At 40.7% G+C, this 27,710-nt stretch overlaps 1 protein-coding gene and 1 long non-coding RNA gene across 2 annotated transcripts in view; one reads left to right on the forward strand and one right to left on the reverse strand.

Annotated features, from left to right (window-relative positions):
• The first annotated feature begins 995 nt into the window (after window positions 1–995).
• Window positions 996–27,710, forward strand: part of STK39 (serine/threonine kinase 39) — a 134,971-nt gene continuing 108,256 nt past the window's right edge. Inside the window, exon 1 of the mRNA XM_030486608.1 lies at window positions 996–1,065. The gene's annotated coding sequence lies outside the window, so the exon portion shown is untranslated. The remainder of the gene's footprint in view (window positions 1,066–27,710) is intronic.
• On the reverse strand, window positions 2,040–27,531 carry LOC115608197. Its single transcript, XR_003991480.1, has 2 exons — window positions 26,937–27,531; window positions 2,040–2,357 (listed from the first exon to the last, which is right to left on the reverse strand). It is a non-coding gene; the product is annotated as an uncharacterized LOC115608197 (long non-coding RNA).

Here is a 27,710-nt window from a genome sequence, read left to right on the forward strand (position 1 = left end):
GTTTATTAGTGCACTCACAGAATTATGATGTTGTTTGATTTCATGCTGACTTGATTATGAAATCAGCCTAGGAACTGGAAGAAACCAGCAGAGTACATAGGCAGAGGCTGTTTCAAATAGGAATTAGGAGGATACTAAAATATGCTTTAAAAATCACTCACCCACAAATATTGAAGGTAGTTAGCATGTTTACCACAACATTCTCAGCATGTTTAGTCCTCTAGTAAGGGATATCATGGAGCGAGGCAAATCCAAGAATGAGCAAGGATTTCACCAATACCAACTGGGTTTGGAACACTGCCAGATTTTCAACTTTAGGGTGGAAAAAGGTACCAGCCAGAAGGAGTGCATATTGCCCAGGAGATAAACGGATTTGTGTTTTAAAAAACCTCATCCTTCATCTGCCTTATCACTTGCTGTTTATTCTGCAAAAGGCTCAGGTTGACAAAGATTGATTGAAAGGACCATCAGAAAGGCTACCAGCAGCAGAACTCAGTTGCTGCTGACTTCAGAGGAGCAGGAAGCAGCACTAGTGGAAGTCTGAGCTCTGGTGGCACCTCTAACTGATTCCAGGATCAGTTGAAGCAGCAATGAAGGGAACTACACCTGGCAATGGATGATATAAGGATGATTTATGGTTTGTCTGGCAGGAGTAGAAACCAGCATCTTGTCCACAGCACATCGCTTACTGTAAGGGCCACTTCATAGGCTATTTCCCAGTCTAGTAGCACAAAACAACAAGAAAATATCTTACTGAAGCATCACCCATGAATGATATTTGCTAGCAGATTGACTACCATTTGCCCCTTCTTGGGCTGGCCATGCTGTAACATTGGATTGGAGACACAACATCATGACAGAGGAACTCCTATGTTAGTAGAAACTGTTCCCAGTTTTTGGAGAGACCAAAAATAATCTGCTCCCACCCCACCTCCACCTCTCTCTTTATGCCGAGACTGGATAGACCCAGCTGACAGCTGGCAGTATGTCTGTGTCAGCTGTATGGAAGTACTGTAATCAGAAACAAGATCCACACCTCACTGCATAAAGGATAACATGTTCCAAGTGAGTACCATGGCATTTTCCAGCAATCTTTTAATAGCAAATTCTGGTTTCTTCTGTTCTTGTCTGTTGCTGATGACACATATCAGGATGGATGTTGAGGAAAAGATTCTTCAACAATCTTTGCCTTCCCAGGTTAGCTATTAAAATTCTTCTTTTTAAAAAAAAAAAAAGGGGGGGAGAAAGAAAAAAAGAAAAAAAAGCCCAAACACACCCCCCCCACGCATGTATAATTTGATGATACTTGGGTGGTTTTAAAAGTAGAACAAACACTTCCTCACGTATGGCTCAAATTACATACGTATTCCAATCACATGCCACTATTCTTCCCTTGCTGCAGTAACTGATAATGTGCCAAAGATGTCTGTCTAGCATCTTGGACTTCTGCATTTGCTACTTTTCTAAGCTTAATATTCCCAATTCTTAAATCCTATGACTTTTTACTTTTAATGTCATTCCATTTTAAACAGATGACTCCAATCAATTGCTTCTCAGCACCTCTCTAATCCCATGACTTTTGCCCATTAAATCACAAGATATATTTCCTTCCATAGACATGTTATAGCATTGTCAGCTGGTGACTTCTAGAGATCCTCTTGTCACTGCAACTCATGGCCTTATTTCCCAGCACAGTAACTCTTGCCTTCTCCATCATTTCATTTAGCTGTAAGTTTCTAGCTCTCCTTGATGTCAGAACTTGTTAAAGCAAAGTTTTACCAATTTTAAAACCCCTCCTGCTTAAAAAATGAGGTACGTTCAAAGAGGTGCACGAAGGAGCATAACATTATAAATAGCTCAGCTGGTGGGACAAGATTTCAAAGCCAAAACACAGCTTAGTCTTCCTGCAACTCTGAGCAGCAGGAGTTGTTAAAGGTTCTGCTTTTGAAGTTTTCCTGTTGTCTCAGTGATGCCCTGCTGCCTCCCTTAACCTTAATTTTTACACTATTAAAATATCAGAAATAGCATACTGCATTTTCTGTTTTCAAGGTCACACACAAGTCTGCATTCCTCTTTATTTTGAGACTGAAAAATTTCACAGAGAAAAAAAAGAACGTTGTTATGAAGTTTTTTGCCAGCCTGAATCCTCACAGCATTTGCCACAGCCATCTAATGCTGGTTCTGAAGTCTCCCAAAGACTCTCTTAGACATCCTTTTCTCTCTGATAGTCCTGAGTTGCATGGTGATGCTAGTAGCTACATCGGGACTTGAGCAGTTTCAAATATCCTTCTAGTCAGCTAACCACATGCATCTGCAGCTCCGCTTGTTTGCCTGGCTCCAGTGACAGCTGTATAGCTCTGAAATCAAACCAGAAGCAAAAGATGTGTGAAAACTTACACCGATTAACAGCAACTGGAGTCAGAACAGTAGACTCTTACTTTCACTCTATGCCTCTGGAAACAAAGGGGACAGCATTAAAGCAATCACTTCTATCCCCTTTTAAAATGTTTTGGTTATCCTATCCTGTACAACGCTTGTGTTACTGCACACAAGGCCACGAATCCTTCCTTCTCAGCTTCTGCTCCACGCACAAAAGGGCATCCTCCATAGTCCTACACTCCATCTTGTACTTGTGGGCCAGCAGGCAGCAAAGAACAAAAGTGTGGAAGAGCTGACACTGAGTAAAGAGGAGAAGACATAATACATACTCAGAAATGTGCAATGAAAACAAAGACACAAGAAATATGAGCTGAAGAACTGGTTGGTTACATGCCTTAGCATTTTCTGCATATCTGGGAATTTATTGCACATATGCAAGATGGCTGTATCCCGTTCTCCCATGCCACCCTGTCTTATCAAGCCTGGTCAGGCAGCCCTTGCAAGTCTAATGTCAGATCTGAAAGAACCAAGAAAGCATAAGCTATCTGTCCTAATTGCTTGAGCAACAGAGATCCGGGACTGGAGATAAAGGATTAATAAAGAGGAAAGGCACACCACTGGTGAATTTATGTTAATTACAGGCAAAGGAGCTAAGGATACAATTTTCAGGTCACTGCATCTCTGCTATTCCCATGGCTGGAGGGACTTAATCCTCATCTATTTTGACTGCACATTGTGCAGGTTAATTGGCATTTCTGCATAAACTATAAGATATGATGTGTGCTAATAAATTATAAGAGTCCTTAAAAAGTATTAACTGCTTATAAAATTAGTAATGTATGAATAACTTAGTTCTGAAAGTCATGCTACATTTAAGCATTCATTTTAAATCACTTCAAATTTCAGCAGTAAACACCTACAAATCACCCTTTCTGAGAATCAGCAAAAAGACAGGCCAGAAGCTAAGGAAGATTAGCAGTTCGAGGGAAAAATAATTGCCTTGCTGCCCCATTATGCTTCAGGCTCCTATGACTGGGATTTACTCAAAGATCTGTTTAACGCTGCTTTTGTATTCTCTGTCTTCTGACACCATAACCTGGGGGAGAGCAGGCTGCAGCTCACCAGGTGGCTGAGATGGACAGAAACCATATCCTGATTGAGTTCCAGCTGCCCAGTGCCCCATAGCAGGGGTGACCCTGGTGGAGCACCCAGTAAGATGGCTTCTGTGCAAGGCTACCCACAAGGCTACTGCCACATCCTCCCGGCTACCCCTGGGCTCCTGAGCGTGCTGCCTTGTTGCCTCCCATGCTAATGGCAGATACCCAGCAGGGGTGAGGTGCGGGGGGTCTCCTCACTCTTGCAACTGATGGTGAAAGAGGAATACAGCAATTAGATGTAAATAATTGAAATCACCCCCTTCCAAAGGAAACTGCAGACTGCAATGCCACCTGTGCAAACATGCCAGGAGGGAAACATGCCACAGGAGTGAGCAATGGTTGCAGTCCATGTGCTGGCACCCTGCCCCGTGGTTCTGGAAGGCACAATGGGAGTGTCTCACGGTCATTCTCTTGGGTGGACTCTTGAAGGTGTCATTACAGGTGTAAGCTCATTTCTGAGGCAGGTTCCCCAGGGGAGAAGCTATTTTACTCCAACTGCTTTGCATTCATTGTGCAAAGATGCAGTTCTGTCCTGGAGCATTCCTCCTGGCTTCACACTAGCAGACAATTACTAAGGAATGTGCAACATCTACCGTATGTCAAAGATAAGCCAAGGGCCAGATGGCTAGGAGTGCATTATGGAAAATTGAGGCCACTATTAAAAAAAAAAAAAGCCAAACCATCATCCCTAGGGAGTCTGGTGACCATGTTCTAGCAGGAAGATATTAGGCTGGAAATAAATCCTTGATATTGCATAAGTCCCTGGAACTCTGAGTGAAGTGGCCCCACCTGTGAGACAAACTCTGCTCTTTGGAAATCTGGCCTCCTTGCACACATGCTGTGTGGAAACTGGGTGCTGCAAATAGTCAGCTTTCTGGCATGCGAGAATTTCAGGCAGTGGCACATGCTGGCAGCCAGATCACATCAATCTTGCCAGGCTGGGAACTGGGAGAAAGGGATACCCCACTGTGAAAAATCTTTCAGCTCATTTGGCAGATGTTATCCTTATGTACTCTGTGGCTGTGCTTACTCCACTGAGACTCTTCTAGAGAAAGCTTTAACATGTACTGTTTACTAACACCTTTTTAAATCCTAGGATTTTTAAATCCTAGTGTCAATCAAGCTGTTAAAAGTTTGCAGTCAAGAGCTGGTTAAAATTAACCCTAGCATAAAGGTTTTAGCTTGAGAAGCTAACAGGTGATAAACCACAGACTGTCATTGCACCAGAACAAAAACAGATACTGCATGATTGTTCACCATTTAAATGCCACATTAGGAATAATTACATCTGGATGAAGTGTATTTGTTTTGAAATAACTGCTTTGTTTTGAAATACTGCTGTAAGAAGAGCAATTTGTATTCTGATGTTTTAATCCCAGACATCCAAAACACAAATGGATTCAAACTACCTCCTTCCAACCTCAGCTAGTCTGCTCCTCGCTACAATGGACTGCCCCAGCACTCTGCCTTTGTACCACATCTGAAGCAATCTCCCTGTGGAAAAAAAGCAAAGATACCTCCAAAATTCCAGCACCTACAGCCAGAGGACACTTGCCTTTGACAAGGTTTTACAGAGGCCTCTCCTGTTTGAGGCTTCAAGACATTTATTGCACAACAAATTCTTTGCTGGGAGAACCTCCTGTAATCCTTATACCCACTGTACTACAGAGCCTGTGGGAGGACAGATTGGAGGCTCTGGACCAGTGCAGGCAGCTGAAGGAACACAGGTTGAGCCAGGCTTGCTGAGAATCCAGCAAGGAGGTTTTGGGGCAGGTACAGCCTTTGCAGGTGGCCTGGGAGGAGGCTCTTGCAGCTCTTCTCATGACACATCGTGCGGGCAGGACTTAAAGGAGAGTTCCAGCTGTGTGAATTCATGTCTGAAATTCATCATCAGGCACATGCTACTTATTTTTTTGCATCACGACGACTGATTGCCAGTGCATTTGAGGCAATTAATACATTTGCAAAAGGTAAAGTCAAGAATATAAGATTTTCATGTGTCCCAGAATGAACCGAGAACTTGGCAGCTGAATCAGACCGAGGACTCAATTTATCTGCCAGCAGTTAGTACAAAGTATTTCAGAAGAGTATGTGAGACCTCTGCAGCCTGGAGACAAAGGAAACATCGTGTCTTGCACACTCCCCCTACACATGCTTTAGATTTCTTCCTGATCTAATGGAGATTTTCTGAATCTGCAAAAAGTACCTTTTGGAGAGCTTGGTCCATAGTTACTACTCTGGCTATTTGTTAGCCAGTGAAACTCTGACTAGCACTTGTCAGCCTTCATAATGCTTCTCATGCTGGTGAATACAAAGGTTATATTAGGCATCCAGTGTAGAGACTCATTACTTTTGTATGTCTATCCTTTAATTTAATTGACTGTTGCCTTGTTCTTGTCTATAAACGTAGTGCAGACAGGAAGCTTCAAGCTACTTCATAATATTATTTTTATTTACCATGCTCTTATTTATCTCTGCATTAAAGCAAACAATTCTTTTTATTTTCCTCCACGGGAGAGGTTTTTTCCGTTCCCTTGGTTGATCATCTTTTTCTGCTTCACCCCTTTTCCTGAAACCACTCTAATTAGCTGTGTTATCCTTTTGACATGGAGTTACCAAGACCATGCAGCCGATGCTGCCGTGTCAATACAAACAATGACAGATTTTTTTTTTTCCATCACAGTGTATCTGCTGTTCTTTTTTTTCCCTTTAATGACTTTTTTGCTCTTTTGGCCGCCAATGTCCATTTAGAAACCTGCAGCAATGCTTCATTTTAAGCTTTAAATTAGTTTGGACTCCTATGAGATATATGATTAGTTTATTTTTTCCCATCAAATCTGCAGCAGACTGCGTATCAGCACTAAAAAAATCTGTTCTATCTAGTCTGGGGAACTCGAAAGAAACCATTTAAAAAAATTCCCCTCTCGCTTCATAAACTGCTTTATTCTTCTAGATAATTTCCTAAATGACAGCCTCCTGGATAATTTTAGCTTCTTTTCTATTGTGGAAGTAAACTGGGATGATAAAAAGCAAACAACAGTTTCTTTAATACCTCTCTATTCACCTTTTTTCTACAGTTTCGCAGTATAAATAGTGCAAGAAAATTATGAGTTTTGGGAGATTGTTGGGTAAATATTTAAAGCCATTTTAATACAGTCTTTTCTGGCAACTGTGGAACAAGCCTGTTTGCATTACTTTTTTTAAAACCTTTAAATTTAGGGACTCCAGCAAGTGAAATATATTCGATTAAGTGAAGGTACTTCAGCCTTTCTACAAAAAAGTATGGAATAAACCTCTTTATTAGTTATCTAATCTGATCAGAGATTTCTTTGAAGTCAAGAATTAAGTGCTTTGCTCTATACAAAATGAACCATTTGTGTACTTATATAAATAGCACTACTTATAGTGAATACACTACGAAATACTTCTGTGCAACAGGGTTAGCAGAGCTGCCTAACAACTGGCTGAATAAGTACTTGTATCAGAAGAGTGAGTTCCTTCTTTATGTTCATTTTGACTTTCAAAAAATTACTTTGGCTTTTATTTCAAGTACGTTCCACTGGCGTCTCGAACCTGAAGATTTGTGAGCTACTTAAATGCTTGCACCCATTTATTGCTGTGTCAGGAGGAAACTCTAAAAACATAGAAGAAGGATCACTTGATTAAGGTGTGAGAATAAAAATGGGGACTAAAACTTGCTTGAGAGCCAAGAAATAAGAATTCATATCCTCATGTCTGCGAAAGAAACATGACATGGTCCTAGGCAAATAATTTCTCATTATTGTAGTTCTGCTTCCTCTTCAGCTGTAAAACAGGAGTAATGTTAGTCTGCAGAACTGGAAAAAATAATGAAAATACAGTCATTTCCACAATAAATAGATAGCATGATAGTGTATAGCATTACAGAACTGGCAGCATCCTTCAATTCACTGTCACTAGGAGTCTTGGTAATAAGGCCTGAACTTTGGATCCCATGCGCATCCAGCCCATCTTGGTGTGGGCAAAGTTCAGTACTGTCTCTAGCTCAGTCTCTGACATTTTCAGAGGAGACAGGACCTGGCAGCTCAGCTATTTTGGGCAGCTCAGTAGTTCTTAAACCACTCCTGGAACCTGCCAGGACAGCCCTTAGATGTCTTTCTCTGACTGGCAAACTGCTTGATTTGACCTGCAATATTAGCACCATGTAGAAACCTGCAGCCCTCACTCATACCAGATTCATTGGTCATGGAGAATAGTGGTCCCCAAGATGCTTGTTAGAAGCAACATTAAACCAAGTGAAATTGATTCAAATAAAGTCCCCATGCTTCTCCAGAAGCATATACTCTGGTCAGTCTGCACTCACCTTCATAGAATCATAGAACGGTTTGGGTTGGAAGGGACCTTAAAAATCATCTAGTTCCAACCCCCCCACCTTGCACTAGACCAGGTTGCTCAAAGCCCCATCCAGCCTGGTCTTGAATACTACCAGGGATGGGGCAACCACAACTTCTCAGGGGAACCTGTTCCAATGTCTCACCACCCCCACAGCAAAGTACTTCTTCCTTATAGCTAATCTAAATCTCCCCTCTTTCAGTTTAAAGCCATACCCTTTCTTCTATCCCTACATGCCCTTGTAAAAAGACCTTTTCCAGATTTCTTGTGGGCCCCCTTTAGGGACTGGAAGGCTGCTATCAGGTCTCTCCTGATCCTTCTCCAGGCTGAACAAGCCCAACTCTCCCAGCCTGTCTTCATAGGAGAGGTGCTCCAGCCCTCTGAGCATCTTTGTGGCCCTCCTCTGGACTCACTCCAACAGGTCCATATCGTTCTTATGTTGGGGGCCCCAGAGCTGAAAGGAGTACTCCAGGTCCATTAGAGCGGAGTAGAAGGTGAGAATCACCTCTTTTGACTGCTGGCCATGTTTCTTTGCATGCAGCCCAGCTTGTGAGCTGGGTCTACCAATTGTCATAGATGAGCAAACTCCCAATACTGCCCAGCAGCAGTCAGCTGCTGAGAAGAAATGTATCTCTAAGAATGTACCCTTATGCAAGCCAGTTACCACCTGCTCTACACTAACTAAAAGAGGGAGTTTCAGCTTCCTGCAGCCTTATTCAATACATGTTTGTGCACGTCTAAGTGCTCAGACCAAGGCTGAAATAAAAGCAGCTGTGATTCTGAGTATCAAAGTGAACTCATTTAGTCAGCAGTAGCAAGAGGGACTGTGAAAGTACTCTGTGGATCCTCACTTTCCTGTTCTTCTCTTGCACAGTTTTAGGGGAGAAGTGGGGAGCTCTGGAGAGAGATCTAGAAAGGTGTCATTGGTCCTGCTGCCATTGCTGAGCCTTCCAGGTGTGTGGCACATTCCACCAGTTGATGCTTCCTGGAACTAACACTAAACAAAATGATTTTGAATCAAAACCAATCCCTTCAGAAGGAGCTGTTTCACTTCCTTCCCTTTTTTGGTTCTCACAGTCTTCCTATAGCAGCTGCAGGCAATGTAGTTGTTGGTGTAGCTGCCAAAAGTCACTGAGGAGCCTAATCACTGATTTTGCAAAACTGATGCTGCTTGACTGCAAGATGTCAAATACTCATCAACAAGCTGCAGCTTGTCTGCAGCCATCAGCACTGTGACTTGAAGCACCATTCATGCTGGCCATGTTAAAATGGTATCATTGAATTAAAAAGGAAGGTAAGGGGATGGCAACGAAGGAGTTGCTCTCTGTAAGTTTGACCATTCGTTCCGGCATTTTGGAATATGGAAAACCTGACTACAATATTGACTTAACTAATAGGAAGACAATTCCCTCTATGAGGAAGCAATGATTTCTATAGTAATATGGAGGGGCTGGATGTATGCAATCAACTGCAAGGAAACTACAGCTTGTTGCAAATGAAGGTCTTTCAAACAGGCAGCATTCCAGAACCACCTTCTTTCTGGACACTAATGACAGCAGGGAAGACTTCCCTTCAATGTGCAGGATGGCTCTCTCAAAGCTGGACTGCCAAAAGAAAACCCCTAAAACCAAACCACACGAAACTTCCATCTGGTTGATGATACTTAGTTTCTTTGAAGCTTTCTTGCTTATCTTGTTTTATTCTCCTTTTTAAAATGCATTAAAACAGGGAACTCTAAAGTTTGACTTTGAATTCCACTTGCCACATTGTCTTTGGGTCATATACCAGTGGTATACTGCACACAGATGAAAGTGACTTCAGTGATGATTGTTTATCAGTAACATGTTGATACCAACTTTATATATGCTATTTTTTAAGTATCTTAGCCAGAAGCAACACTGACCTTTTGCAACCCATTAACACAGGAAACCAATTAGTTTTTCCTTCCTTCATATACTACAGGATAAATACACTTCAAGTGACTTTTAATATCCCTTTAACTTCTTGTTTGTTCATTTTGTTTGTTTATTTGTATGAAGAGTGCTTGCTTTTCATGTGTAACAAAACAGTCTCAGGTTTGATCATTGAGTCGAAAAGTCAAGAACTTCAGAGATACAATACTGGTACCATATATATATTTTTGACTGTCAGTAATTTGGAAGAAAACTGTTATTAGAAACAAGACTTGGGTGCAAATTGATGAGATGGTGCATCAGCCCATATCCCTGTGTTTCCCTGTAATGCTTTATGGCAACCTGGACAGTTCCTCATAAGTCACAGTGCAGAAGACATGTGGGCACTAATAATTTAGGATTCTGTTAGCTTTTTTCACCTAGACATAATGTGATGCAAATATTAAGCAGGTCTCACTGTATCCCTTTAGGATAGCTCAGTACTAAGAAATCAATGCCAGTGTACCATAAAAGATGTTTATAAAGAAGTATCTTCAGCCACTATTGTTTTAATATTTTCTTATTATCATCAGTTAGCACTTCCCCATTCATCCATTTATATTAGTGCTCATACATGAAGGCAAAAATAGACTCTGAAATTAAAACTGAATAGTTAACCTTGCATACTTGAGGCAGACACCCTTCATATTTTCTGATGTGTGAATTTCTCCTATTTACTGACAGGTTCTTACAAATATATTTTATTGCCCATGTTACAATGCATATTCAGGGTCCTTTTAAGATATGCATTACTGACAATCTAATTTGGTAGCTCATGTGCTTTATTACATATATCTATCTTTTTCAAGAGCTGGGAAGGATGTCTATGCTCTCATGGCCAAATACAAACTTTCTTTCGGAGCAGACACAGGTTTTTTCATTTGCAACCAATTAGAGATGCTGGACTGCCATATTGGTCATACAGTTCCAAGGATGCCTAAATTAATTCATGTGTGCACTAAAAGCTGTTTTTTCCTGAGACATCTTGTCATCTTCAATAGATGTAATATTGAGCCTTATTATCTATGTGTTAAAAACCTAATGTATTTTGCTGAATACGTATCTTGAGTAGCAGCTTGAACTTAACGCCGTTTGGGTCAAATGAAAAACATCTCCCGCTAACTTAAACGTTCAAGGTTATTACGTCCTACAATGGAAAACTGCTATTTAAGGAAAAACCCTCTTTTTTTTCCCAGTATAAAATAAGCTCATTGATCTCAATTTAGATGTATAGTCTGAAAATGTATTTGATTTGAAAATCACTTTACATAACGTTGGCAAATTCCCAGTATTCTTTCTTCTGTGGCACTGCAATATTTGATCTATATTCAATGTTTAATATTTTTAATTAAGATCTAATTTCACCAGGGTAGATCCTAATCCAGATATGAAATGGAGCATACTGCTGGGAAGAGCTATTGAAACCACAGAAATGTGAATGGTGCTGCCACATAGCTGTGAGCGAGTTCCTCTTGTGTCTATCCTGTTGAATTAGCTTTCACAATGAGTAACTTAGGCACAGTGCTGCCAAGCCCACATGCACATGGAAAGGGAACTTTCACCTTGTTATGAGCAGCTCATTATCCTGAAGGAACAGCATCTTCCAATGTATTTGAGATGGAACCTATAAAATGGCATGTTTGACTTCACCCATTTATAAAAAGTGGGGAAGAGATTTCCTATTCTTTTCACATTCAAACCTTTGAAATTACTGCTCGTCAGGTCTGACCTACAGTCAGTGGCACTACATGCATTTGGCTGTCCCTCTGGAATGTTTGTGTTTATCTTAGTCTCTTTCTAGCAAATCAATTCTGAGCACAGCAGATACCAAACCTCACTCTGCCTCCCACCAAATATGGTCTTCATGTAGGAGGACTTGATGACTTTCATCTGGAAGGCTGAAGTACATGGGAAGTTAAAGCTGCATTTGCACAGACTTCTGGGAACTGGTATTTTCTGGCCACCTTAGGAACAGAGGGTGTAGTATCAACTGGTTTCCTTCTAGTTTGTAGCATAAGAGGACTAAGGCATCTTGCATCCTTTTGTTTCCTTTCATGGAAGTCAAGACACAATCAACCATTGATTACTTTCTGTAATAGACACATTTTCTAATACAGAAATATTTTCTTGTCAAGACAGAGAATTTTACTTTTTCACAAATATTGTTCTGATCTTATTGATACAAACTCCTAAGTAACATTAACTTTACACATAGAATCAACAGGGCAGGGACAGAAAGGAGGCTAATTTTGTTTCTTCAGCTGCTGATGTGCTGCTTTTGTGCTGCTGTTACCACTTATCAAGAATTAGTTGTCTTTTCATTTCTTGGTGCCACTGTACAATTTGGAAAGTCACCACTAAGATGGTTACATACCAAGACATACTAGGGAATGCCCAAAAAATGTAGGGCAAGAAATCAGCATATTTAACTTCTCTTGCTTGGAGCAGAGTTTTGAAAACAAGGTGGGAAACAGATGAGAGGGCAGATGATCAGAGGCTGGGCTGCTAAGCAGAACTAGCAACAGAGGTGGCTAAATCATCCATTAGTGAAGGATACTTTTAAATCTCACTGGAAAGTTTCCTGGAGAACTGTACTTCATTAAATTAATAAAAAAACCTACACAAGTAAATAACAGTCCTACACTTTTTATGCCATGTCAGGTAGAGTTTTACATCACATAGTCTTAAGGAGGAGTTCTTGTAAATAATTCTTTACATAATAATCAAGTAGAATTTGGAAATCCACCACAAAACACCAAATGCTGCTTTTACCTGAATTTACTGTGAATTTTGTTTTCAGCTATAGTTTGGGCATGAGATGTAGCCTCCAATTCTTTCAAAAATAATTAAACAAATCCTTAAGGAATCTGCATTCAGATGTGCACTTTCTTGTTTTTTGAGTTCTTTTAGAAAAATCTGTTCCTCTATACAGACCAGACATTGGTTCAAGTTCTTGTCTTAAATTTGGAGGACAACATTTTCTGCAGTCTCTCTGTCTCTACATGGTTAGTAGCCAATATTTTCTGAACTAGGATGGCCTTTTCTATTGGGATTGAGCCATATAAAGTGGATAATCATAGCAGATGGAGACGGAAAACCACTATTTGGTGAGCAAGGCCATTCTCCTTTAAGGATGGACTGCAGTCTCAGTGATGGATGTATCAGATTAAATTGTCATTACAATTTGATTTTGCCAGGCATCTTCAAAAATTATTTACTTATTTATGTAAGGGAGAGCTTCAAGTGTAGAGAGGTGAGTAACAGCTCTCTCAAAAAAAACCCCACCTCTCAAAATTGTTTTTTTGTTGTGGATGCTTTCATTCTTCTCTGAAACAGTTAAAATATTTTAATTATTCATGGAACTGCAGGGGTTCAGTGTCCCAGTATAGCCGTGATAATAAGTACCCAATCAAGAGCAGAAAGTCAGAGATAGAAATGACAGCTAATCAGGGCATAGACAATTAAGAATCCAGTAGCAGCACTTAATTTTTCTAGGCTGATTGATCACTTTTTACTATGAGGGAAGAGAAAAATTTCCACCTTTTAAATTTGAATAATTTTTTCTAGGAAAAGCAAAAGCTCACCTAATCTGTGAATTCATTACCAGAGACATAAAGGTTGATCAAAGCATAGAAAAGGAGGACATTTGAGAGCAGAAAAGCATACCACTGTCTCATTGGCATGTTACCATGGATCAAACAGGACCAAATCAGTTAAAACAATACGAGTGTACAGCCAAAAGCTTGCCCAAGCAATCACACAGGTAATGATGTTAACTGCCAGGAAATAAATGATTTGCAGTATGTGATGGCTGCATCAGTTGGCAAACTACCTGCTATTATGTGATGCAAGAAAAATATTTATTGAATTTTCCCTCTGCGATTCCAAAAAATCATGCATTAAAAAATCTGTATGTTTTGCACGTAGGAACTCTTGTGAAAAAGTATGCTATCCACTGTGCTGTAAAAACTGATATTTTGCCAGTGTCCAAATAAGGGGTCTTATTGATTGCAGATTTGTCTCTAACAGTTTTGCACTGCTATTCCCTTGAGACCACTGCTTTTAACTGCATAGAGCCATGATCTGAACACAGAGCCAGGAATCACTCTTCAGCTCCAGACTCAGCATTATTTCTGTAAATTTTAGCACTTTATTTTTAGTTGAAGCCTGCAAAACTCACTGAAGAAAACATGTATTCCACTAAGGTTGTAACAGAAGTATGATAGGACTTCTGAACTACTGGAATAGGGTTAGTAGAATTCAAGAATTGTTAGGGGGTTTTGCAGAAAAAGACCACGATCAAAGACCAATTAAAAAGATGTTGATTCAATAAGGGATTCTGAATGCAATCTGAAAGTACTTCAACAGTCAAGAGACTGAGTAGATTCTTCTTCTTTTCCTTACATGCAGCTATAGATGTTAAAATTGCAGTGGTTATGAAAGTACTGTGGTATATCTGATCACCAAAGGGACTACAGCATCCTTTTTTAAATCCAGTTTCGTGGAAAAGTCAAGACGACAAGTGGCTACCCTACTGCCTGTTTCTTTGTGTACCTTAGGCATTGTGTCCCTAAATTCCTCTGCAATTTCAGTATCAAAAGTAAAGTTCATACGTAAAATTGCTTTACCTGATACTTTTATCTACAAGATATAAGTATTACATACTTAAAAATTTAATACATCAAATTCATACAAGCAATTATCTCTCCAGTACCATAGGAAAAAGGTCTGGAAACATGAGAGATCAATTCTTACACGTCTGATTGCCTGGAGGAGTGAAGGAGAGCGGCAACTACCTGCTTGAGTTCCCAGGCAGTCCCTCTGCATTGTTGTGGAGCTCAGGCAGGTCACAGCCACCTGGCTGCCACCTTCAGCCTTCCTCTAAGGAACCAGTTGATTGGTTCCCAATGGTTTGCTTTTCATTGCAGAAGTAAAATGAGCATTGATCTTAGAAGTAATCTGGGACCTTGGATTAGTCTCGGAGAAGAATAGCTGAAAGACTGTTGTGAGATGATAGATTTCAGGTGAGAAGAGCACCTGAAGGCATTTGGGTGCCATCTGAACCCAAGATGGCTAGACTGAGGGTTGGAAGGGGTAAGAGGCAGGGGAGATACAAATACCTAAGCAACAATGGGGGGGAAGTTGTATTTAGGCATCAGGAATCAGGTCTCAGGATTTTAATGGGAAATAAAATAGCTGAAAACTTGACTGTCACTGTACGGAACATAGAGAGGTTAGAAAAGTGCAACTAGAACTATCAATTGAGGTAGAGAGCATTATTCTGTTACCTGGGTGTTGAGAAGGTGAATTACATTACTGCTGAAGAAGGCATACGTGCATCTTGTATAAGAACCTCACTCTGGTATTAGGCTTTGATCTGTTGTGGCCCTATCTGCCTTTTTAAAATAACTGTGATAGGCAGAGCAGTGTTCATCCCCAGGGTTACTTTCTGATTGCCTTCCCAAATGGGAGCCAGTGCTGGTCAGGAACAAAACAATTGGTTTGGGACATGAGCCAGAACCTGTGATTCCCTCTCAAATTCCTGGGACACCCCACCCCTCAAAATTGTATTCCAAAACCAAAATGCAGACAAATGGCAAGAGACAGGTTTTAGATAACCTTGGTGGAAGTTACAATAATGCTGATTAAAATAAATACATGCTTTCAACTCCATGGTTTTGGAAAATAAAGTGATTTCCATTTTCACTTCTTTCTCTCATTCTCTCCAAGACTTGAAACATAATAATGATGACTGGAACAGAAAAGGAAGTATTTTTTCTATTTAAATTTTATGGCAGTCACTTTAGTTGGTATAATGACATTGCAGTTGATTTTAAAATTTGTGGCAGACGATAACTATGTTGAAGTGCTTCTACAGTAAAAGCCAGAAACAGATTTAAAACATACACCATGAAGAAAAACTGGCAAAATAATTTTCAGAGTTGGTATTTCATTAAAAGTTGCTATGTCATTCCCAGCTCCTATTTTGATAATTTATGACTTCAAGTGTTACGTAGTCAACAATTCCTGCTTTCTGATTGAGGACTTAATAAAGTCACTTAATAATGAAATGGATATAAATTTCAGTGCCATCATCCTAATTTAATTAGTTCCTTTGCCAAAGGACTATTGGTACAATCAGAGAAAATCACAGCCCTACTCTGTTCGATAGCGCCAGGCTGGAAGACTTTCCTGCTCGTGGCAGCACCTGGTGCAGTGCTGATGCCTGTCTCAGACTGAACAAGCTGTCTCTATGCAAGGGCATTCAGTGGGAGCAAAACCCAGCCTGCCCCTGCCTCAAGCAGTAGCTCCCATGGCCACTGGCATGTCTCAGCAAGCATACTATAGCAGAGTGGTAACAGAAGGGCAATTTTTTGGCCAATCTGTTTTATTTTTGTCTCACTTGCCCACAAAGGCAGGACGAGTGGGCTTTTCTGGGAAGACCTGGGTCTGTTCTCCAGCCTGGGGAGCATTTGAAGTCTGAGGGTAGGCTCTTAACAGGGGTATCTTTTTGAAGGAAAAATCAAAGCATTAGAAATCGTTTAAACTAACCACTCTTCATGTCAAATACTGTATTTGAAGAAAGATAAACTGTGGAAGTGATTTATCTTTTTGGTATGCCAGCATGGTAGTGAGATTGGAAATTTTTTGCACTTCCAAAGAGTGCAAAACACTAAAAGTTGTGCAAAACAACTATTTAACCCTCCAAAGTGAATGTTAGGAACAGAAGGTGATAGGCTAATTCCAGTAACTTGCAAGTTCCCTGAGTGCCTTCACATCAGCAATCCTTCTGGTTTTGCAGTTCTTTTACAAAGAGATTTGTTTCACTGCACTGTATACCAACCAAATCATGTTGCATGTTCATTATGCATGCACATACACACCAGGGAATAAAGCTGGTGCAAAGAAAACTGAAAACTTTCTTGAACAAGTGTATCTTCAGCAATTCTCTCTCCCTCTGTTCTTTCTTCCTGTTCATTTGAATACAATCTTTTCTAAGACTTGTTTAAAAGAATTGAGATGTCCTTTCTGATTAAAGGAAAATGATTCAGATGATAGTTCTCAGCAGTCAGATTTTGCTGTTAATCTCTAATTATTTGGGTTTTTTTAAGACAAGGAAAAGACAAGGAAAGATAGCTTAAAAACAGGTAACATGATGGGAATAGGATAAAGAGTATAAATAAATAAAACAGCAGAGGAGCGAATAGACACTGGGAGAAACATTATGTTGACACTCAATTTCTGGCCACTCTTCCCATCTCATCTCGTCATGTTCCAGAGCTAGGAAGAGACAGGTACAGCTGTAAGCTGTCTGGATACTCGTGTGTGATGAAAATGTTGAAAAATTTCACTATAATTACACAAATGAGCACTGATTTTTTCAGTTTGGTCACCATTAAGCACAACATAAGTAGTAGAAAATGTTAAACTGCATTGTCTTCTGTTCAAATATTACAGCACTTGCAAGGTCCTGCTCCTAAACTTCAGAGCTCTGTTATATGTGATAGACCTATGTCAAGGAGCACCACTTCTCTTTTGACTATAGGTCCCACCAGCAGCCCCTACCCTTTGCAAAGCTGAATTCTCAATGGACAAAACTGAGTTAAAATGAAGCTATAGGACTGTCAGGGCCCTAAGTGCATGACCAGGCAATGTCCTGTTGCAGGGGTTTCGCTGCCTGTGCTCAAGGCCCACTCTGATACAGCATGGCTTGGTGACCTGGACCAGCCTAATGTGAAGAGCTGTGAGATGTCTCACCTGGGGCCTCTGGTCCTAAGCTTAGAGAGGAGACTGTGCCTAACCCCAGGCCCTTGCCTACACTGCAGATTTGCCTGTGCCAGACTTGTTCCTGCCCCATCCCGACCCTGTCTTGTGGTCTGGACTTCCTGACTCAACCTTCAACCTGCCCTGTCCCTACAGTCTCACCTGGTGGTCAGCAGACTGTCACCAACCCTGGCTGCCATCCCTGGGCCTGTCCCCCTCACCTGGCTGGGGTTCTGCCAGGATGCCCCATGCTCAGTGAGGCCACTGCCCCTCCTGCCTTGCTGGCACCCACAGCTTCTGGCTCACCTGTCCTCACAGGGCAGACAGCCCTTGCTGCTCCCTGATAGACACAGCTTGTACACTGTACATAGTCACCTTCCAAAAAGCTCCACATCCAGAAATACAGCCAGTGCTAAAACCAAACACAAGATGTATTCTCCCTTGCACATGCCTAACTGCACATGCACTCACCGGGTCCCTGATAAATCCCAGAAATAGCCTATGGGGAAAAGTAATTGAGGTATGTGGAAAAGTAAGGAGTGGTATTGTAAAACTATGGTGGGGTAAAGATGAGAGATCACATCTTTTATAGAGCACTGATACTGCTGGAGAGAATAAACAAGTGCTTCAACACTCGTTTGGACTTCCTTCTCCTGGAACAGAGTTACTAAACCTCACACAAAATACAGGTAGAGAAGAACTACTTGGAGTTCAAACACTTTAAACAAGTTGAGGGAAAAGGGTAACTGGCACCTGCAAAGCGCAGATGCCTGACAGCAAGAAGGGCAGCCGAGAAGCTGTTGGGGCTGTAGGATGTAGATAGTCAGCAGCTCTGGAACAACAACAGGCACGGTATGGCAAAAATTATCTGCACTGAATTTATGATTTTTAGTATGTGGTGAAATGATGCATTTCTCTTCCTAGACTCATCTCTGGAAAGCAGCCTGGGATGAGACTTAGAGGCCAGAACTGCAGTGGCTGTGCCCTAAAAACGTTCTCCTGAAGGCAAGGGGGGTTTCTGTCTTTGCAAGCTGCCTCCAGTTCTGACCTTAACCCATCTCCAAGCTTGCTGCTTCTGCTTCAGAACTGAAGAACTTGTGACCTGAAACCTTGTCTTTCCTCTTCATCCCCTAACAGTATCAGTTAGAGTGATAAGAGATCACTCCCTCCCACAACCTTGTTTCTGAACATATAAAGATATACATAAGCTATAGCCTAACAAAACCTCTCTGACTCTGAACAGACTACAAGTAGCAGAAGGATGTACACATCCATCTGCTAAAAATAATTCAAGCTTCTTCAAATTGCTTAGATAGCTGAACTTAAAGCAAAGAGTAGGCAAGAACAGGAGTTAAAAATTGATCTATGAATCTAGAAATTTACAGTCTGCCCATGAGATAGGTCCATTGCCCCTGATTACAGAGTGTACCTGGCCTGTCACTTGGCTGAGTGAGTGGCAGCTGCTTTGAAGTCAGTTCATTGTCTCACTGAAGTTTGGGGCTGCTGCTAAATGGTGCTTGGTGGCATTCTCTACAGAGAGACTGAAGACATGGGGTGGTGGAGCCCGAGACTGTGTTGACTCTGCAGCTGGAGGAAGCCTGTCTGTCTGCCTGCAGCATTACTCTTCCATTAAGCAAGTGGTTCTAGCATCAAGGCTAGCCAGCTTGGCAACTTTCAGGGGCACAAGGTTAAAGATACTTTAAAACTTGAGAAAACACAGGCTCTTTCTGTTATGAAACCTCTCATTTGAAAGTAATAGTTCTTTGGGTTTGTCTGGCTTGCCTCTACAAATGATATGAACTTATAATTCATCAAGAGAATGGAAATGTCACCTGAACCTTGCTAAGGAATGTGAGATCAGCATTAATACAAATCAATACAGGTTACTTTCCTGATTCATAATGTGTGTGTCAGGTTGCAATTCTCCTCGCTGAAGGAAGCTTGCCTGATATATTTATCTAGCACTTGAATAAGTGCCCAGCTCTGCAGAATGTAAGATTTCCATTTAAAAGTAATAACGAGTTTTAAGGTTTGTTCAGAGACCTCACGTTGCCATTGGGGTGCATAGGTGTTTAAATATGGTAGCATACATGCCCTAAGAAAACAGTCCTAATGGTGACAGTGGGTGAGCAGCACGATTTCCAGCTCAGGGTCCATCACAGTCAGCAGGGGCAGTTTCCTAAGTGTCTCATCATCCATATGCTGATACTTCACTTGTACTGATGCCAGTGGGTCTTAGACACTCAGGCTGAGTCCTGCATCTCTTGTGAGTCACCTTTATCTTCTCTGCAAATGTACCTGGCAATGTTTTTTCTCACCCCTCCCCTCCCCCCCCCCCCCCCCGTTTTTTTTTGATAATATGAAATATTGGTCAGTTGGGGGTAAAAACCATTTAAGCTGGTTTAAACTCTTACTCCTGTTTTTTGACTATTTCATATACTAGCGCATCATAGAAGTTACACAGTTGGATAAATACTTTGCCAAAATCTCCAAGCAGCTTTGAAGAAGATTAGTACTGTCTGCAGTGCAAATGCTAATTTAAGCAAACAAAACCAAACCTATTTTATTCATACTGCAGGAAAGACTTGTGTAAGCCTAGAGTAGTTAATTTACTTTACAATCCAGAATCTAAGGCACTAATTGAAAGTATAAGTCCTTATTCTTTAAGACATTTGGCAGACAAGATCTGAATCTAAAAAATAAATGTATTAATTTCTCTGTCTCTACATATGCTGTTGTTTAATTATTGAATACAGCATTCATATGGTGAACTCTTTCAGAGAATATAAATATGCACACAATTAGTGTAGAAAGAAACCTTTTCTGTTGTTTGCTTCCTTAAAATTAGTAGTGTTTTACTGCACCAGAAGAAATATGTCTTGAAAATGTTATAACTCCTACATATTTTGAGTTTACATATTGCACTATTTCAAGCAGTGAAAAGTATGCTTATGTAACTTCAGAAGTACAATAAAAAGACAACATAAATTTTTCCCTTTAAGGGAGAGACAACAAAAAGCCCTTTATGTATTGTCACTTTCTGGGAGACGTGGGGGAATTAACAAAAAAGAACTCGCATTTCATTCCTTGTCTGACAAAGTAGCAGAGGAAATACTCATTTCCCTTCCCATTATTAAAGGCTACCATGTTTCTGCCTATTAGAGAAAAATTATTCAGATGTAAAATCAAGTACAAAACCTGTTTCATCTTCCTTAACCACGGTATTAATAGACTCTTGGAATGCATTCAGATATCTACGTTTTAAAAAGCTTGTAGTAGAGAAGGGAGTTCCTGCCCTTCAGTTGAGGTAGTGCAAATGACCACAGGAAAGTCTTTAGCTGATTTTAGTGCTTCAACTTTCTTCCTGGACAATATTTAAAAATAGATGGGTATTTTTGAAATTTCCAGGTGATAAATGGAGCTTATTTTGATGGCTTGCAACTAAAACATGACAGTGATTCTCAGCTGAAATATCACTGTCACTGGTGATATAGAAAATTAATTTGTTCTGCTCATTTTATGTCAGGGGATTTGGTGGCCTTGCCTCAGTTCTGCAGCAAACCATCACTCTTACATCTTGTTCTGTGTGAGTCTGGCCTTCCTCCTTTCTGGGAGCTGGGTAGGGTGCTCTGGCTGGAGATGACCCTATCTGTTACCTCTGATATCTGTGACGACTTATTTCCTAGGTGCTCACCACCATTGTTATTTGAGGTTTTCTATTTCTATAGGTTTGCACATCCCACCTTTTCTTCTGCCTCCAGCTTCTCCCATTGTAAGTATTCTAGTTTGGAGTTTTCGATCAAAATCATCTGCAGGTTACCAACAATGATTCATTGTCACATTCATTGTTAAATTATACTTTGCACTATTAAATAACAGGATACGGCATCAATGAAACTGAAATCTGACACTATTTCACTACAATCCCTTTCAGCACGGATGGTATTACTTTAAAATTACTTTCAGCAATCTACTGAATTAAGGGAAAAAGATGACCAAACTTATTGTGACCTGCTCAAACTTGTGTCATGTAAACTGCAACCTAGAGTATTTATCTAGCTAAACAAGTCTGACTTTGTCAATCAGCTGCTCAGCTGAGATACTCATTTAGCACATCTGTTCCAAGAAATTGAGAATATTATGTATTTTTTCCATCAATGTCAACAAGTCTATAAAAATTTTACCCGTGCCCTTCTTTTTTTTTTGTCACCAGGACATACTCTTTTGACTCCACTGAAGTTGTGTCCATGGCATATCACAAGCCTACACAGTTAATCTGATATCACAGAATCTACAATGAGGTCAATACAAAATTTTACTAACTCTTTTATTTGCTTTTGAAATCCACACATAGCCTGTAATATTTAATACATGTTTTCCCTAACGTCTTCAAGATCAGCACTCTGCTCTCTTTTAAAAAAAGTTGACATAGTGGTGGGATCTTGCGCTAGAATTGGTAAGCGGAGTTGGGCACCTCCTGTACCAACCTATGCTAATGGCTTTACCTTTGCAGGTTCTGCTCTTCAGATATATTTTGGGCAGTCAGAGTCCATGTACTGTTCAAGTCAATCATCTGGAGTTTTTGTCTAATCATTTTTTATCTGCCTGCTTCTCACTTTTGTTCACCCACAGAAGCAAAGGTTTTCATGGCATTTGTTTTCAGTATGTTAGGTATTGCATTCATTTGTGCTACTGTTGTTAGAACCATCTGCAGGTCTTTCTGGATTTTAAGCTCTGCCACCTTTCTCCTCTCAGGGCTGTGCTGGTTCTCAGTCCCACATGGAACACCGGGGTGTTTTCCACCCTCTGCAGATTTCTTCCTAAAGTGAACAGCTTCAGTTGTCTCAGCACGTCAGCAGGCGAGCCAAGATTTTGGACTACTGAAAGACTAAGAATGAAGTTTTTGTTCACAGTTTCAGCCACAACCCAATCCACTGTAGGAAAACAGAGTAAGTTCCTAAAAGTGCACAGCCTAGGTTGAATATTCCCTTATAGTTCCACTTTCGTGTGGTTAAAAGACATCACACTCGTACATTTCAAATGTGTGGCACATTGCTCAAGCCTTTGTAATACAACTTTGTAATAAATTTATAAGGAAACAGGGTGTGATGTGCATGATGTGTTAAGAGTTTATAATTGCTACAGGAAATGAGGTGATACTCTAAGAAGGTGATTTTTTTTCTTCACTGACAATGCAGATTCAGATGAAAGCTCTGTTTCAGTATCTTGCTGTTGTCTTTTGTACTGCTGGATATTCAGTTCTCCCAGAGCTTCCAGCTGCCCCATTCTACCCACCGGATACTATTCTTGCCTTTTAGCTATCACCCGGCAATATCCACCCTGGGTTCTACACATCCCACAACGAGCTGTGCCTGCCCCCCTTGCTTGCAGCATCCTCTTCCCATACAGCTCTCTCTGGTGCCACTCAAAGACCACATCCCAGAACTACACTACTTCAGCTGACGCTTTGTGTCAGTGGTATGACCTGTATCAGTGAGAATTTTCATACCAGCACTATGCCACGTGTTGGTGCAATCACTGGTAAGACAAAGTTGTGCCTGTGCTAGGTCTTGTTTACCAAGAGGGATAAAACTGCATTTTACTGGTACCCTTTCCAAATATATCTTCCTGTATCATGGCAAAATTTGTCTTTTAGTACAATAAGCATCCCTATGTAAGCATAGCAAACAGAACTAGTCAAAGTGTAGTTTCTGCTGTAACTAGTTTTTTAGGTGCAATCATACTGGCCAGAGTACCAGGTCAGAGCTACGACTTTGCATCCTCTGTGTTTGCAGAGGACACGTTAAACACTATAACAGCTACTATTGGTAATGGCTGAAACAAAATTAGGAGTGCTTTCTTGGCATGTTATACCTAGTGGTATATACTAAATGTAGGGTTTTTATGGTGCAGCATCTGTGAATAATGTCTGCGGGGGGTGTTTTGTTTGTTTTAATGCTAAGCCAGTAAAATTTAAAAATAGGTTGCACCTAAACTGCCTAATTTCTGTTTCTTGTCTATTAAAAGCACAGCATTGGTGAGTTTAGGTTTCTGTCATTCATGGATAAATTAGATTTTTAAAGAAATCCTGAACTCAATGAGGGATGCATTAGAACATAATGTTGTTTATATCGCTACATTTAAAGCCTCCTTTTCTTCAATTACATAAATGGTGAGATTCAAAACAATTGTTAAAGGTCTTTTAAAGAAGACTAAAATCTTAAATATTTGAGTTAACAAACATTTGGGGTTTTTTTAATACTGTTCACATTCAAGGAGATTATTACTGTACAGTTTAGCTCTTCTTGCAGATAGCAGAGAAAGGAATTAGAGCATTTTGGAACTTCAAAGCACCTCAGTGTTCTGAGGAGGAGAGATTTTTCTTTAGATTTGAGTTTTATTTTCACTACCTTAACCAGCATTTTAATCTTCCTAGAATGGAGACTACTCATTTGTTACTAGATTTTTGTTTCAGACATTATTCTATAGCTTTGTGAGGAAGCTTTGTGAGCTTTAATTGATAAACAGGAAAGGATGGCAACCTCTGAACTTTTCCCTTTTGGTAGATTGCTCTGCCCTGTGACTCTGGAAATTAATGGTGGGTATGGCAAGCACTCCCAGAAAGAGAGAAACACTAGAGAGTTCTTGTTGCTAAGGCAATGTTGCCAGGGCTCTGAGCACACCAACTGGATCTACAACCTCTCTCCCTACTCCTAGGGGTTTTGCTGTCTGTACTTAAGGCCAGCTTGGACATAGTGCCGCACTGCAACCTCTAACCAGGGTGCTGTGAAAACACCCAGGTTGCAAGAAAGAGCTATGAGCTGCCTCACCTGAGTCTTCTGCTGTGTTCAAGCTCAGGCCTTGCCTGTGGACCTTGCCTGAGCTACACCATAGCTATGCTTGGTCCTTGTCTGAGCCTGCTATGCTGTAGTAGTACCCAGTCTTGCACCCTGCTGGTCCTCACCTTGCCTTGCTGACTGAGCTTCTGAGCTGCACCTTGGACCTGCCTGGTCCCTACAGTCTCACCTGGTGGTCAGCAGACTGTCACCAACCCTGGCTGCCATCCCTGGGCATGTGCCCCTCACCTGGCTGGGGTTCTGCCAGGATGCCCCATGCTCAGTGAGGCCGCTGCCCCTGGTGCCTCGCTGGCATCCACAACTCCTGGCTCACCTGCCCTCAGCCCCAGCAGGGCAGGCAGCCCTCGCTGCTCCCTGACATGCCTTGCTCAAGCAGGAGCTCCTCATTAAACAGCTTTCTTCCTCGAGGATGACCTAGGTTGAAGAGCTCTGCTAGTCCTGTGAAAGCAGACCAAGCTGCCCTGGGAGATAGGAGCCTGAGCTTTTTATAAATGCTCAAGCTGGATGGGGAATCTTGTTGAATTACTTGAGGGAAAATTTAGTTAGCAGCTCTGGATGGTTGAGTTTCTCATTTGCAAATCATAATGCTGGAAAGAAATATAAAATATGAATAAGGTTTGGTTTTGCCTTTTTTTTTTTTTAACTGCCATTTTGATTTCCCAGAAAACACTGCCTATCAGATCCCAGGTTTTCCACCAGGAAAATAAAAAAAAAAGAAAAGAAATTTTAAATAAGACCACAAGTTTTTGTTTAATGGTTGGGTTTCTTATACAGGCACACTTACGGCATTTAGGTTAGAAAATCATTTCAGCTTACATCCCCAAAACTAAAAGGAAAACATTCTAAAGCACTTTATAAACATTGCTGAATTGAAGTTTCTAGCTTTCCAGTAAAGCATGAAGCGTTCTTTCCCTGATCCTATAAATAGAAAATGAGGAAAGGCTAGGGTCTTTTACTCAAATGATGAATAGCCTTTTATAATTAAGGTATTTGTGTCAGACTTAGTGTCATTTCATGATCATTTAACAAAGCTAAAACTGTGCTCCTGCCTAAATGGTGGCATTTCCTATTCCCTGTTATTGGCCACATTTTTCTCATGTCTCTCCTGTTTATCCCCTTCATCACTTGTTTGGCTGCCTGGTGAACTAGCTGATGTTTTCAGCTGAACCAAACCAGGAATTAGCTGTCAGACAGATTAGGTCCCTGATCTTGCTGTGAGGCTGTGTGAAATCCCATCCTTAGAAAATATGTTAGATTCCCAGTTTTGCTACAGACTTCTTGTATACCTTTATCAAATCCCTAAAGCTTTCTCTGTTTCCAGTTGTGAAATTGAGATAATTATATTCCCCAGCCTTTTGGTATGTGAAGATTAATTTATTAATATGCATGAGCTGTTCATATCCTACAGTGATGAAAGCCATGGAGGTTCACAGATCAACTCTTTTATATGCTTGAGTTTTATCCATTCACAGCTACAGAGAGTTCATTCCTGCTAAAAGCCTCAGAAAGGCAGACACCTTCACAACATCTTAATGATATTAAACTGGAGTTCAAAAGCAACAATAATCTTTAGTCCATTGTCATCTTCATGGTTACTGTATCCTAAGTTCATTCAAACTATCATAGCAGAAATTGTGATTCCTGCAGGTTCCAAAAGCCATTTGTTGCAAAAAGGCTGTTGTTGCCAATATATGGATGGCTGCTGAGTAAATATTCTGAATGTATGCACAGTTCTGAAGTTTGAATGTTTGAAATGTATAATCATTGGTGGACCATCATGATTTAGGTAATAAATAAGCCACTGGTGCTTATGGTACTGGAATGAGCTAGTCATTTTTAAGCTGGTAATTTGCAAGTTTTGGCTGGTGTGGTAGCAATAGCAAGTTAATTGCAAATGCATTCTCATAATCTCATCTGCAAAGCTGGATGGGAAGGATGTGAGGACTTAACTGCCCTAACAGTGGTTCCTACCATGCAATGCTAGCCATGACATTGAGGAACAGGCTCTATCGAGACAGGGGCTGCATCTGCTCTCCAGCTCTGCAGAGCAGTTCACATAGGCTCCATGATTACTTTAAGTGATGCCTTCAATATGCCTGTCAAGGCTACTCACATTCAAAGTGGATGAGACAAAGATGTGAGCATTTCCCGTATCTGTGGCCTAACAAATAGGATGGTCAAGTAAGAAAATACTTAAAAAGCTTTAGTATTCACATGAAAGCTAACTACTTAATTCTGTTTCTAATAGAAAGAGTCACTAATCACAGTGGCAAGTTTTGTGACACTCACTGTACTTACCAGAAAGGCAATGGAAGATTCTATTGCAAGGACTAGTAACAGCTTGGGGTATGGTATAGAAGAAATAATTAAAAGGCCCATTTGACTGTATAACAAACTCTAGTTCAATGGTTACTGGTTCAACAATCATTAATACCCACAACACAAAATCTTCTTACCAGAGTTTAAGGAGTAAAATATGCTGAGTAGAACAGCTTGCAAAGGTTTACGAGGCGGAGAGGGGGAGAAAAGAGAAAAAGACATGAAGGCCTTCAACCTAGGAAAAAAAATAAAAGTAGTTTATTTTGTAAGGTCACTATGCTGTGATACACATTAACTTCAGTAAGAGTTAGTAAGAACACAGCTGGCAGTGAATTTTGAACCAAAGATTCTCCAGTGTATTAAGATGCTTTTTGTAATGTGAATTGCCAAGAAGATTCTCCTGTCTTCTGTGTGAGCTGAAACTAACCTATGCTGCAACCTTTGATGAAAACAAGCGTCCTAGTGACAGTAATGGGCACGTTAGCTATTTAACTATGCATTCACTGGAAGAAAAAGGGAGGTTGAAAGCATTTAGTCCACTCCCATTAGCACTAGCTGCTGTTGCATCAGCCTTTATATTTCATGATGTCATTTAAAGCACAGCCATCCCTCACTGCTACCAAATTAGAGGCTTTCAAACTTTATGTATATAATTGCAGAGATCTGTGCTATACCATGTGATGGTCATAACTGTAATATTAAGGCTAAAAAAAAAAAGAATAAAAGAGTGGGTAGGTGCTATGCATTGTGCGTGCTACTAGTCTATGTACCATTGCTGTGGGAAATCATGTCAAATGCCTCACAGAAATCCAGGCAGACAGCGTCAACCGCTCACCCCGCATTAACAAGCAGGTTACTTTGTTGTAGGCGATCAGGTTTGTCAAGCAGGATTTGCCCCTGGTGAATCCGTG

The sequence above is a fragment of the Strigops habroptila genome, chromosome 5, assembly GCF_004027225.2.
Source record: "Strigops habroptila isolate Jane chromosome 5, bStrHab1.2.pri, whole genome shotgun sequence".
NCBI lineage: Eukaryota > Metazoa > Chordata > Aves > Psittaciformes > Psittacidae > Strigops > Strigops habroptila.